The sequence below is a fragment of the Rhinatrema bivittatum genome, chromosome 1, assembly GCF_901001135.1.
Source record: "Rhinatrema bivittatum chromosome 1, aRhiBiv1.1, whole genome shotgun sequence".
In the NCBI taxonomy this organism is placed as follows: Eukaryota; Metazoa; Chordata; class Amphibia; order Gymnophiona; family Rhinatrematidae; genus Rhinatrema; species Rhinatrema bivittatum.
The window spans coordinates 361358652-361371728 of record NC_042615.1 but is presented as its reverse complement, the minus strand read 5'-3'; the positions used below and the strand labels follow the sequence as shown (position 1 = coordinate 361371728).

Here is a 13077-nt window from a genome sequence, read left to right as displayed (position 1 = left end):
AATGGCGGCGGCCATAGACGAACACGATTGGACGGCAGGAGGTCCTTCCGGACCCCCGCTGGACTTTTGGCAAGTCTCGTGGGGGTCAGGAGGCCCCCCACAAGCTGGCCAAAAGTTCCTGGAGGTCCAGCGGGGGTCAGGGAGCGATTTCCCGCCGCGAATCGTTTTCGTACGGAAAATGGCGCCGGCAGGAGATTGACTGCAGGAGGTTGTTCAGCGAGGCGCCGGAACCCTCACTGAACGACCTCCTGCAGTCGATCTCCTGTCGGCGCCATTTTCCGTACGAAAACGATTCGCGGCGGGAAATCGCTCCCTGACCCCGCTGGACCTCCAGGAACTTTTGGCCAGCTTGTGGGGGGCCTCCTGACCCCCACGAGACTTGCCAAAAGTCCAGCGGGGGTCCGGAAGGACCTCCTGCCGTCCAATCGTGTTCGTCTATGGCCGCCGCCATTTTTCGGCGCCATTTTGGAAAATGGCGCCGGCTGAAGACAACAAGATTCAGGAGCAGGAGCCCGTTCCGGACCGCTGCCGTTCCGGACCGCCGCTGGACCCGCAGGTTATTTAAGTCATTTGGGGGGGGTTCGGGAGGGTGGGGGATTTAATTTAAAGGGTCGGGGTGGGTTTTAGGGGGTTTTAATGTGCCGGTTTTGCGATTTTTAGATTTTTAGATTTTTCACGATTTTTCACGATATTTTACCCCCCCAAACGGCAACAATACGATTCCCTCCCCCTCCCAGCCGAAATCGATCGTTAAGACGATCGAGGACACGATTCACATCCCTAGCACTGGATGCAACTCATTCTGAGTGTTGGGAACAGCAGCAGTGGAGAAGCTGCGGCAGCCACATGTGGCTGCCAAGGTCACTAACCGAGCTGGCTGACCACTTTCCCCTAATTTCTTCCTTCTCAATCACTTATATATGGAGGGAACTGGACCATTATGATGAGTTCATGTATATCTTCGCCCCCTCTCTCCCCCTTTGTTTTAAAAATTGGAAGAGAGATTAGTGGGGCTTCCACTGCTTCTTTTGACCATAAGAGTCTTCTCTATGTCTATATTTTTTGCTCCGTGAAGGTTGGTGTGCTAGGAAACGTTTTTGTTAATGTAGGCATGCCTTGGGCTTGAAAAGGTTGGAAAACACTGAGTTAAGATATAGCCACACTACCTGAAGCACATGCTAGCTGAATGTATTTCCAGAAGACAGGATTAAATACTGCATTAGTTTATAAGCACTTTACTTACGCTGGGCCAGATAGAAACATTTCTTTTCTGGCACATACCCCCATGTAGAGGGGATTTATTAGCTGGAAAAAGCCAAATCACTTAATCTAATTGACCAATTTGACTTTTTCCATGTAAATCCCCTTATGTAGACTACAGAGCATAAGGGCAAAGCAAAAGAAAGAAGTGGGAAGACCAAGGTACCCAAGCCAAAGGAGGCGGGGATAAGGCTGCCGCCACCAACACAGCAGGAGAGAGAGTACCCCCAGGCCTAAGGTGGTGACCTGGGCAGTGGGGGTGGTGGGTCCCTTCCATGGTTTCAGCTGGCTGGAGGGGGAAGGCCCTCTTCTGATGATATGGGTGACCGGCAGGGGTCCCCTTCGATAACATCACCACACACAACTTTAAAAGGTGCAGCAGTGGCTGTATGGAGCACCAGCTTCCTGCCCCCCCCCCCCCCCCGCCCCCGATGGCCTGTTGTCCATCTCGCTCTCCTCTTTTGAAGGCTGAGTAGCCCATCCCAGGTGATGTGACATGCAGAAAGGATCACACAGTTTTTGTAGCTTGGTTGGATCCGGTCATACTGATAGAGCGCACACCAGCTTTGAAATGTGGGGGAGTGCCAAGGAGGATTTACTAGAAAGCTTGTTGTTCAAACAGGGAGTGCATTTAAGATTGCCGAGTATGGTTTGCACTATTAGCAAAATAGGATGTGTAAAATGATAGAAATGAAAAAAAAATGTTTCACTTAAAAAACAAATGACTGCACATCCTACGAAGTAGTTGTGTTCATTGGGTTTTGTGTTTATTGCCTTGGGACAGATGAAGGAGTGATGCCGGAAGAGTACTGACCATCTATGTCAAAAGTTTGAATTGAAAAACAGAGGTTTGCTGTTAGCACCACAAAGGGAAACACAGGTCACTATAAAGTAAGCTTTATTCTTTTTAGCACCAAATGTAAGGAACCTGTAAATATACCTGTCGGGTTTTTTGGTCAAGTTTTCCTTGGTTGATAATATTATCCTGTTCTTTCATAGACTAAAATAAAGCTTTCTCCAGGGAAGCTGGATAAGGCATTGATTAAGTGACTTCAGGTTTGACCATGTGATCATGCTAGGGGCTGTGAGTGGGTTCTTCACCTTGAGTAACTACTAGGCCTCGCTGAAAAGAAGAAGAATCCAAAAATGGCTGAAAAAATCTCTCTTTCCCTCATATGCTTCAGGCTGTGGTCACTGACATTGTGTATTCATTACTGTATAATGACGGGTTTGAGCTATACAAAGAAGTGGAAATTTCAGTGAAAGTCGATAGGCATGAAGTGAGGGTTAAGCACACCCTCTAATCAGCAGGTAGTCATTATATCATCACTGACTGTCCAGAGCCATCATTTTCACCAAGTGATTCAGCTTCCAGAGAACTTATGCCCGGGCGAAACCCATTTGCTTGAGGATAAAAAATAAATTGCCGGAACCTTCAAGACCAAAGGTGTCATTTAAATAGGACAAGAAGGAAGGAGATTATGGTAACAATGAGGGGCTTTCCCAACCCTTAAGCAGAGGGAACAGGGAATAGTTAAAATTCAATACCTCCTGTTAATGAAAGAAAAGGTCATTTTAAAAAATGATGCTTATCATGAGGTCATCCCGCAACAATGGATTCTCTTCTTCACAGAGCATTTTCTGCTTTTTTTTTTTCCTCTAAGAAAAGTCTATGCAGTCTTTGACAAAGATCAAGATGATAGTTGGAAAGGAGGATTTTTGTCCTTAGCTATTTTTCCAGGTCAGCAAATTAAAATAAAATATTTTAGCAAGAAGCATTTAGAAAATTCTAGGTGTTCAGCAAAGTGCTACAAAGTTGTAGGGAATAAATGCTGACTCCAGAGTCTAAATGAGATATTAAAAAAAAAGTCTCTAAACTGACTAGTCCCTTTTGTAATAATAACTAAATAATGCAATAACCCACTGATGTGCATTGGTACATTAATGTGTGTTGTTAGTAAACAGATTAATAGCTATTTTATTTTATTTGTGTGCAGCACTGATCTCTTATCTGTCTTTTACTGGTAATCTATAGCTCTTTTTATGTGATTGTTTTAATTTTTGTATACATTCAGGCTCATACAGTAAACTGCGTGGGAGAGCCGGCGCTCCGAGGCGAGCGCCCGCTCTCCCAGCGTGCGCCCAGGCACGTTGGGAGTTTTTTCTGCTTTTCTGTACACTGAGAGTAAAATGTGCGGCTTGGCTTGGCCGCATATTTCTGTATTGCGGGTGAATACCTAATAGGTATTCACCTTGCTTTCTGTATTGCGGGTGAATACCTAATAGGCTCATCAACATGCATTTGCATGTGATGAGCGCCATTAGTTTCGGGGGGGTTGGCCGCATGTTTTCCACGTGCTATTACCCCTTACTGTATAAGGGGTAATAATAGCGCGTCAAAAAACGCGAATCCAAACGGGGGCTAACGGTGCGCTCAGCCGAGCGCACCGTTCTGTATTGGCCTGAATGTTGTTTATTGTGTTTCTCCTTTTTTATTTTGTTGTCATCTTTTGTTTATTATTCCTCACTATGGAATATGAAAATCAGGTTATAAATTTAATAATAAAAACAATAGGGTCCTATTTGCTAACATGCATTAACGTGCATTAGCAGCTTTGCACTTATGTGCATGTTTTGGAATTTTCAAAAGTATTAGCGCAGGGGGCAGCCAACTCCCATTCCCAAGAGCCACAAACAGGCCTGGTTTTCAGGATTTCCACAATTACTATGCAGGAGATAGATTTATATGCGGGTAATTTTCCTGTGATGATTTTCAAAGGGCAAGTATATATGTATCCACAGAATAATTGGGCACAGATCTCTGCAGGTGCTTTTCCCTGGGGTAATTTTTAAAGTTAAAGTATTCACATATTTTTCCTTTGAAAATTGGTGCAAAGATCACAGGGTAAAAGGCCTCCTTAGATTTTGCAACAGTGTGGGCCATTTTGTAAATTCCCCCCCCCCCCCCCTATTTACTTCTTAATATTCATTTTGATTTTTCTTTCTTTTTACTATTCTAGTGCAAAATAAATCACAAAGTTGTCTGACATTAATTTCCAGAAACATGGCAGAGCCCCTTGGATTCTCCCAAAGTATAAAATACAACATAAATAGATGAAGAGAAATGTAGGAAAGAGATTAAAAAAAAAAAAAAAAGCAGCCATATTTGCAATTTCAAATCAATATTAAAATATAAGAAATAAAATATACTTGGATAAACAAGGAATGATACTGAGGAGTAAGACCAAGTAACCCCACATTCATGTCAGTTAATATTCTGAGGAATGCAGATAGTATAGCTGCTTCAAAAACTGATAATAAAATTCAAAATGGATCAGGTGAAGCCTGCAAAACCTTCTTAGGCATCATGCTGCCCTGCCAATGACCTCAGTGCTGACCCTGAAGGGTCATGATCCTCTTTCTAGAGGTGAACAGCAGTTCAGCCTCAGATCTTCTCTTGGGAAGGGGCCACCATCGCTGGTAAATTACTGTATGTCTACGTATGCCCTTTGCACTCTGGCCTGAGTTGCAGCCTGCGACCACCCAAACTCGGTTTGGTTAGATTATCTCGACCTGGACTTGAACTCTGGTCCCTGAGGTGAAAAGTGCTTTTTACTAGCGGCAGACCATCCCTAGTCTCTAGCTAATAGATTTCTAAGAAGCAAAAGAAAAGCCAAATAAAACAAGCAAAATAAAATGCTTCCTTGGGAAATGAATGCTTGGAGAAGAATTTCGTGTGAGGAGAAGTATATTTACGTGCTGAAAATCTTTCTATTGCAGAAAAGCAGAAATAAAGATCAACCAATGCAGTGTAGGTAATACCTTTTTACTGGATTAATGTAAAACATTTTCTGGGCAATGTGTAGCTCTCAAACACTAGTCAAAATGTATTAAGTAAGTCCAATAAAAAGGCATTACCTACAGGTTGTTGGCTGACCTTTACTAAGTGAAATAACACTGCAACCACACTATATTACACAGAAAGAACAACTGCATTGAGCTGCAGAAACCAGTGTCCTCACAAGATTATGCACATGTCAGAAATGGACAATATTTTCAACAGAAAGAAAATGCTGTAATAATTAGCAGAGCTGCTTACCTGTAAGAGGTGTTCTCTGTCGACATAAGTATGTCAGTCCTCATACATGGATGCCGGGCATCCAATGAAGCCCGGCACAGAAAACCTATGTCAAAATTTCTAAAACTTTGACTGAGCCTCACTGAACCTGCTCACGCATGCATTATACCATGTATCAATGAAAGGTCCCCGCAGTCTTATAACATAGAATTAAAGATCAAAAATATAAAATACAATAAATAAGGACAAAACCCACAAAGTGGAAACCCAGCTCCACAGGGTGGTAGGTGGGTTTTGTAAGGACTAACATCTTGCTGTCCTCGGAGTACACCTGTTACAGGTAAGCATCTCTGCTTTCTCTGAGGACAAACAGGATGACAGTCCTCACACATGGGTGAATCCCTAGCAACAAGAGGTCCCCCAAACAAAAAAGGGAACCAACAAAACAGGTGCCAATAGGCAAAACAACAACAACATGTTGTTGGTAACAGGAGGTGAACAGAAAGAACGGGTCCTAGGCAGGAACAGAATTGGGTTCTAAACCTCAGTTACGAAGGACAGATTGGCCAAACCTGCTGTCACATCAGCCATCCTTATTCAGACAGTAATGAGATGTGAATGACAGGATGGAACTCCACATTGTAGCTCTGCAGGTCTCCTCCATGACGACTACTTACAAGTGGGCCACCGACGCTGCTATGGCTCGAGTTGAGTGGGCCTTGACATGACCCCCAAGATGCAGTCCCACCTGGGCATTACAGAAGGAGATACAGTTTGCTAGCCAATTGGAAAGAGCCTCCTTGTCAATGGCAATCCCCAGCTTGTTCTGATCAAATGAAACAAAAAGCTGGATAGACTGTCTATGGGCTTCTGTTTGCTCCAGATAGAAGGTTAAGGCTCTTTTGCAGACCAAGCTATGCAGCACTCATTAGCCTTAGTGAGAAAGGGGTCTGGGAAAAAATGTTGGCAGGACTATAGCCTGGTTAAGATGGAAGTCTGACACCACATTAGGCAGGAACTTATGGTGCGTGTGTAACACTACTCTGTTGTGGAAAAACTTAGTGTAAGGTGGATAAGTCACTAAGGCCTGGAGCTCATTTATTCTGTGTGCTGAAGTGATCACCATAAAAAATATGACCTTCCAGATCAGATACTTCAGGTCATGGGAGCACAGTGGCTTGAAAAGAGCTTTATCACTTGAGCAAAACCATGTGAGGTCCCAAGACACAGTGGGAGGCCTTAGGGGAGGCTTAAACTGAAACAGATCTCACATGAACCTTACAACTATAGACTGTATAGAGATGGATTTACACTCTACATCATGATGATAGACACCACTTGCACTCAGATTAACCCTAACTGGGTTGGTCTTCAAATCAGCTTCCAAAAGGTGTAGAAGGTAGTCAAGCAGTTTTTGTGGAAAGCAGGAGAAGGAATCTAAGGTCATTTGCACACCACATGGAAAACCTCCTCCACTTCAGTGCATAGGAATTTCTATTGGAAGGCTTTCTTGAAGCTACAAGGACCCAAGACACATCCTCTGAGAGATTGAGTTATTGTAGGATCAATTCTCAACATCCAGGCTGTGAGCAACAGGGCCTGGAAGTTGGGATGCCACAACTTGCCACAATACTGGGTGATGGGATCTGGGAAATTCCTCAGCCTGATCAGTTTCCTGATGGACATCTCCTGAAGGAGTGGAAACCAGACCTGTCTTGGCCAATGGGGGGCTATGAGGATCATAGTCCCCTTGCCCTCAGGAAGCTTCAACAAAGTCTTCTCCACCAGTGAAGTTGGAAGATATGCATACAAGAGACCCGCATGCCAATGGTAGGCGAAGGCCCCTGAGGCTGGTCTGCTGTATGTCCTGTATCGAGACAGAACTGAGGAACTTTCTTGTTCCAAGGCGTAGCAAACAGTTCCACCTCTGAGCTTCCCCACAGGCAGAAGATCCAATTTGCCACCCCTTGATCCAGAGACCATTCGTGGGGTCGAAAGGAACAACTCTGTCTGTCTGCAATCACATTCTCTGTTCTAGCCAGATATATGGCCCTGAGCACCATCCCATGGAAGAGGCCCCATGACCATATCTGGTCTGCTTCCTGATACAGGTGTATGAACCCATATCTCCTTGCTTGTTGACATACCACATTGCCACTTGGTTGTTGGTCTGTATCAGCAAAATTTTGTTGGACAGCTGATTTCTGAAAGCCCACAGAGAATACCTGATTGTCCAAAGCTCCAGGAAATTAATTTGACACAGTTGTTCCTGGGCAGACCACAGAACCTGGGTGCGGTGCTCATCAACATAAGCCCCTCAGCCCAGGGTAGATGCATCCGTTGTTATCACAATTTGGACCTGAGCACTTTGGAAAGATACCCCCGTTCCATATTAGAACTTACCCGCCACCAGGACAAAGTGTCCCGGAGGGACGGGTGACTTGGATGCAGTCCTGTAGAGCCTGCATGGCTTGTTGCCACTGGGACCTTAGGGTCCATTGGGCTCTCTGCATGTGCAAATGTGCTAAGGGAGTGACATGTACTGTTGTGGCCATGTAGCCTAAAAGCCTCAACTTGTGCCACACTGAAACCTGCTGGCTCGCTTGAATCTCTGCCACGATGGTCATCAAATTGATGGCCCATTGCCAGGGCAGGAAGGCCTTGGTCTGAGCAATGTCTAGGAGGACTTGGTAGTGCTGTTTCCCCACCATCAATTGGAGATACGTCTGGTAACCAGGGAAGATCGTGATGTTAGTGTATTTGTCCCTTAGATTGAGGGAGCATAGCCAGGCCCTTTTTTTTGCAAGAAGGAGATCAAGGTGCCCAGGGAAAACACCTTGAACTTTTCTTAGAAACTTGATCAAAGCCCTCAGGTCTAGGATGGAATGGCGTCCCCTGTTTTCTTTGGAATCAGGAAGTACTGGGAGTAAATCCTCACCCTCTTTGCCCTGGTGGAATGGGAATGATCGCTCTGGCCATTAAGAGGGAGGAGAGCTCTGTGAGAAGTACCTCCTGATGTGCTACCAGACCCCAAAAGGGACTCAAGGGGCAATTTGGTAGAGTAATCAATAGGTTTAATCTGTATCCTCCATGGACGATGACCAAAACCCACTGGTCCAAGGTTCCACTGGGCCACTGGCTCGTGGAGAGCCATAGGCTCTCCCTGACCAGTGTGTCTATCATCCCGGGTATGGCATATGTGGCTGTGCTCTTGCGATCCAAGCAAAACCCCATCCCCAGAGTTGACTGGGGCACTAGCTGGAGCATTGGGGCCCTCTGATACCTGGGATAGCTATGAGGGGCCTGCTGCTACTGATTTGGTTGAGGAAGCAGAGGATAATCTCTCCATGGGCAGAACAAAAACTTCCTGTGGCCAGACCTCGAGGACCTCCTAGAAGAAGACTCTCCTAGCAGAAAACTCTTTTGGACGTGGTGGCCAACAGAGAGCTGTTGGCCACCATGTCCTTCACTTTATCTCAGAAGAGATTCTTTCCAGTGCACTGAATGTCAGTGAGTTACTGATGCACTTCCTGATGGAGATCCGAGGTCCATAGCTATGGAAGTCTACGGGCATCAATCCATGCGGCAGAGACCCTCGATTCCATTTTGAAAACATCATAGATTGACCAGATTCCATATTTTCCACACTCTAGGCCCTTATGCACTAGCAACTGGAGGGTGTCCTCCTGCTGTTGAGGCTACTCAGCCACCTCCTGCACCTGCTTCAGGATGTCCCGCATATACTGGCCCATGTAGAACTAGTAATGAGCACAGCACCCTGAAACACTTTCCTCCAAAGAGCAGTCATGGCTCTCTTATCCTTTCCCAGGGGCACCAAGGAATGGATCTAAGTGCGCTTGGCCTTTTTGAGAGTGGATTCAACCACCACCGATTGGTATGGCAGCTGTTCCTTGTCAAACCTGAGAGCCTTCTGGACATTTTAAATTGCATCCTCCTTCTTGTTAATAGAAGGAACTGAGAGAGGGTGTTCCCACATCTTCATCAGTAACTCCACAAGGATCTCATGTACTGCCACTGCCACAATCTCCTTGGGAGGCTCCATGTCCTGGAGAATATCCAACATCTTGTGCTGGGTATCCTCCTCTGTCTGCCACTGAAATGGAATGCAAGCTCGGATGTTATGTAATGCCCCCAGGGAGAGGAAGCATATATCATGGGGTCTGTGACAGACATGGTCTTTGTGCATTGAAGGCACCGCTTAAACCCGGACATGGACATATCACCTCGAAATAAAAGAAATGCAATATTGAAATCAATAACTGCAGCTCTCGCTAGCCAGCAGGCAGCAAGCGCATCACTGCCCTGGTAATCAACTGAGAAATAAAACTTACCCCAAAACATCAAGAAATCTGGTTAGTGATGATAAGGGGAGAACCAGGAGGGACCATGCATCAACTTTGTGATCTTGCAAGAAAACTACAAAAAAAACAACAAGAAAAAAGTCAACTTCTTAAAAAAGCTCAGGGAGACCCAATTTGCCTTGATACACGGGGCTCTGCAGAACAGAACAGACTGAGGGGACCTGCGTGGATGCGTGGTATAGTGCATACGCAAGCATACGCAAGCATGCTCAAAGAGGCTCAGTCAAAATTCTAAAAACTTTGACATAAAACTTTCCGTGACGGGCTCCATCGAATGATGTAATCTATGTGTGAGGGCAGTCATCCTGCTTGTCCTTGGTGAACAAAGATTTACCACATTTTCTATTTTACATCAACAGATGAGCTAAATGAACTGATGCACTGTTGTGTTAATAATGAAACACAAAAAAATGAAAAGTGCTGACTAATTGTCACTGCTGAGTGATACATTTCGAAAAAGAAACTTATTATAAGGAATAAACCATCTTCTGTTTCTAGTAATTGTCCTATGGGACTGCTGTGTATGTTATCATCAAACAATAGTGGAAGTTATGTGGGGAAGGGATTTAAGCAACTCTTAGTCTGCTTTACTGTTTTATCTCCTATCAGCCTCCCTTCACAAAGCAGCATTACCTAAAGCTAGACATTCAAACCACAGTTGGCCAAAGCCAACAATTTTGCATCAGTTAGTGTTTGCATAGGATTTGTACTGAAGTTAATTTTGAAAGTTGAAAAAAAAAAAGAAGAATGTTTACATGAAAGAGTTTTACGTTTTATATTTTTAGAATTCAGTGCCTATGCTTTAGGCATAAGATGCACAAAAAAAATGAGTATGTGTGGGACAGTCATTAATATCCAGATAAGCCTCCACCTTTCTCATTAGTATACAAATTAGACACCACTCGCTCTCATTGTGAATGCCATTGCTATATAGTCAACTCTTGCTAATGACAAATCTTCCATACCCTCACCTCTCCAATCTGGGTCCACTAAGTGGAGATATAGAAGTTCCTGTCAATTAGAGTAAACAAGAAACACAACCTGTATTGGCATCTTAAGCTCTGACTCAACTAATTATGGAAAATCACTAGTTTGTCAGTGGGAGATATTATTGCTAACATTGGTTTGCTTACAGAATAGCCTTCACGTAGCTTTCTTCCTAGTCAAACTGAAAACTGGTTTCTTTTCTTTTTTTTTTTCCTCTTTCTACAAGTCAAGGGATAGGCAATCATAGCTCAGCAATGGTGCCTGTTGTCTTTTTTTGAAGGAATACTGTAGAGGTTTGCTATTACCTTCTGTAGCCCATAGCATCTGGTACTCAATCCAGGAACTAACCAGGCCAGGCCAGACTTGGCTACTGAATTCTAACAAGTTCTTGCTCTCAGGCCAGTGTTATTTGGTGAAACTGGTTTAAAACTACAAAACTATTCAGCTATCATGCAAAGCAGTTCAAATGGATCTAAAACCAATTTCAAATATATTGTAGGAAAAGTATATGGTAGTTTAACCAAGGTTGTACTTTAACTATCTGTCATGAAAATAAAACCATAAATCTACTGGTACAATTCTGAGGTCCTTTTAGACCCTGTCCTAAATGCCCTATAAATATGTATTTATTTATTATTTAGATCGAAGGCGTAATATGGAACAAGGGGAATTATTTTGTTAACATTAATTCAATTTTTAATTAAAAAAAAAACAAAAAAAACCTGATTTTCCATGAAAATACATTTTTATTTTCATAAATTTAAGAATAAACCCTTTTCCTCAGGAATCAGTATTTTTTTCAGTGATTCAGAAAGTATTAAATAATAATAAGATACACAAATGAACATGAGTTTTTTCACAGAACACAATTAGAACATAGCTTTATGGTAGTTATGTGCTCTCTGGACACAAACCTTTTGCGGTCTTCCTTACAGCATTTTCCTGATGTGCAGGGCCAGTGCAAGAGTATTTGGTGCCTTAGGCGAACTTTCGGTTGTGTACCCTTCACCCCCAGCTGACTTATTGGCAACAGCTCCGTCACAGTGCTCCAGAATAGATTGGCTCTCCCTCTCTGGGCCTCATGCTGGTGAGATTTTGCTGTCCCCAAAAATGTTAGCATTTTAGGTGACCGCTTAGCTTGTCTAATGGAAGTATTGGCCCTAATGATGTGTGGTCTGCTGCTCTCGGACAGAAAGCAAAAATTGCCCTGTTCCCCTCAGCAAACCCAATAGTGGTTCAGTTCATATGAGGAAGTGATTAGAGGCAGAAAAGTGAGGTTTTGTTTCCTGCAAAAAGGCACTTTGCTTCTAAGTAGACGTAACAGTAAGGGATTGGAGCAGACTGGGAGGGAACTGGGAAAGGCCTGTTCTCGTCGCCGCGCGTAATTTTGTAAAATGAAGCCCCCCCCTGCGTCGCCTGCACATACGCGCGCTCGGATTATAAAATCTGGCACATGTTTGCGTGGCTCCCGGATTTTAGAACCTGCGCGTGCCGGCACACACATGTTCTAAACTCAGCACATCGATGTGTGCACGTCAGGAAGTGCGCGCGCACCTTTAAAAATCTACCCCATGTTTATAATTTCTCAGACAGCAAAGATTCATCCCATCCCTTACAGTTACATCTACCTGCAGACCAGGCTTCACGTTTGTTCTGCTACTGTCCTCCTTCCGTCCCCTATTATAGCAACACTGAGCAACGAAATAAAATTAAAAAAAAAGGTAGAGTAAAGGGTTTAGGGGGTGGGAAGGACAGGGGAAGAGGGAGGGAATATGGGCAGGGGGGGGTTTGGAAAGTTCCCTCCCAGTCCCACCCCCTAAACCCTTTACTCTACCTTTTTTTAAAATTTTATTTCATTGTTTACTGCTCCATTGGAGCAGAAGCAACTTGCACGCGCCGGCAGCCCCTTCCCCTCTACAGCAGCAAATGGCCACTGTACCGGCCACCTCCAGCCCCACCCCTCCCCGCCCCTTTCCTTCAGCCCGGCACTTCTGCGTGTACTGGCCTTTACACGCATGGCCGGGCCTTGTTGAAAATTGGCTCGGCGCGCGCAAGGCCCGGCCACGCGCATAAAGGCCGGAATTTACGCGCGCAGCCGAATAAAAATTCAGCCGTTAATCACTAAACTTTGCTCCTATTTGCTCTCTGCCATAATATTGGTTAGGACTTTTTCCTGTGCATAAAGCAGCTCCATACTAATATATATTTTTTAGACAGAGAAAGAAAAATTGTGGTTCTATCACAAAAGATTTTCCATTAATTATTCCTTTTTGTTTTATATTAAAAAAAAAATGCGGTGCTGCATAATTTGCTGCTTCTTCTGATATTCTGCCTGATGCTTAAATGTTTAAGATCAACAAACATTTGTAA

The 13077-nt window shown here is 44.2% G+C and overlaps 1 protein-coding gene across 4 annotated transcripts in view; it reads left to right on the top strand.

Annotated features, from left to right (window-relative positions):
- The window catches only part of SHROOM3 (shroom family member 3), a 600371-nt gene that overhangs the window by 338371 nt on the left and 248923 nt on the right, over positions 1-13077 (top strand). Inside the window, exon 2 of one of the 4 annotated variants that reach the window (XM_029600565.1) lies at positions 2045-2151. The exons of the other annotated variants lie outside the window; for them this stretch is intronic. The gene's annotated coding sequence lies outside the window, so the exon portion shown is untranslated. The remainder of the gene's footprint in view (positions 1-2044; positions 2152-13077) is intronic. 4 annotated transcript variants of the gene reach the window in all.